Genomic DNA, 1,429 nt, shown 5'->3' with positions numbered 1-1,429 from the left:
TCTCCCTCATTCCCCAGGCTCTGGCAACCACCTTTCTACTTTCTATGACTCTACCCTAGGTGCTACATATAAATTTTTATCTTTTTGTGACTGGCTTGTTTCACTTATATAATGTCCTCAAGGTTCATCCATGGTACAGCATGTCAGAATTTCCTTCTTTTTAAGGCTGAATAATATTCCATTACAGGTATATACCACATTTTGTTTATTTATTCATGAACGGACATCAAGGTTGCCTGGCTCTTTGGCTATTGTGAATAATGCTGCTATTGATTCCCGGGTCGGGACGATTCCCTGGAGGAGGGCATGGCAACCCACTCCAGTATTCTTGCCTGGAGAATCCTATGAACAGAGGAGCCTGGCAGGCTACAGTCCATAAGTCACAAAGAATTGGACACAACTGAAGCAACTGAGCACAGCACAGCACACACTGGAATACAAATATCTCTCTGTGACTCTGATTTCAATTATTTTGGATATATACCCACAATTGTATTGCTGTACCATATCATAATACAATTTTCAATTTCTTGAGGAACCACCATATTGTTTTGAGGAACAGCTATACATAGTGGCTACACCATTTTACACTTTAACCGAAAGTACACAAGGGTTCCAATTTCTCCACATTCTTGTTAACACTCATCATTTTTCTTTTTTTTCCCTAATAGCTATTCCAGGGGGTGCAAGGTGGTAACTCACTGTGGTTTTCATAAGAGTTTTGAAGTCTTCTGTAGAGATGCCAACACACTAAGTAACCCCGAGTTATGTTACAACACAATTTACAGCATTAACATCCTACTAGATTTAAAACACTGTAGGAGGCAACAGTACAGTCATTGCCCTCAAGGATTTTATAATCTAGCTGGAAAGTTTATAAAATTTTTCATATGCAGTTAAAAATAAACAGCAGAGCAAACAGCACAGTCTACATGTGTGTGCTCAGTCGCTCTGTCACGTCTGCCTCTTTTGTGACCCCACGAACTGTAACCTGCCAGGTTCCTTCTGTCGATGGAATTTTCAAGGCAAGAATACTGGAATGGGCTGCCATTTCCTTTCTGCAGGGGACCTTTCCAACCCAGGGATTGAACCCACATCTCCTCTGTCTCCTCCACTGGCAGGCAGATTCTTTACCACTGTGCCACTTGGGAAGTCCATAGTCTATATGATGAGTATTATCATGAAAATAGAGAAGGGTAAAATTATAATAGGTTGGGCTGATTAGAAAAGGCTTTAAAGAGCACCTCAAACATTTTAAAACAGAGGGTTTAAATTATTTGAGATATTTTATATTATTATTTCATTTTTTAATTTATGCATTCTTTCAACAAACATTTATTGTGCTGCACAATAAGGGCTAAATACTGTGCTGGGTGTTGGGATTACAAAGTCTCTCAAGGGCAAGGGAGAAATGAGACATGATAATCCA

Source organism: Budorcas taxicolor, chromosome 13, assembly GCF_023091745.1.
Source record: "Budorcas taxicolor isolate Tak-1 chromosome 13, Takin1.1, whole genome shotgun sequence".
Taxonomy (NCBI): Eukaryota; Metazoa; Chordata; class Mammalia; order Artiodactyla; family Bovidae; genus Budorcas; species Budorcas taxicolor.
This window is presented reverse-complemented; position numbering follows the sequence as displayed.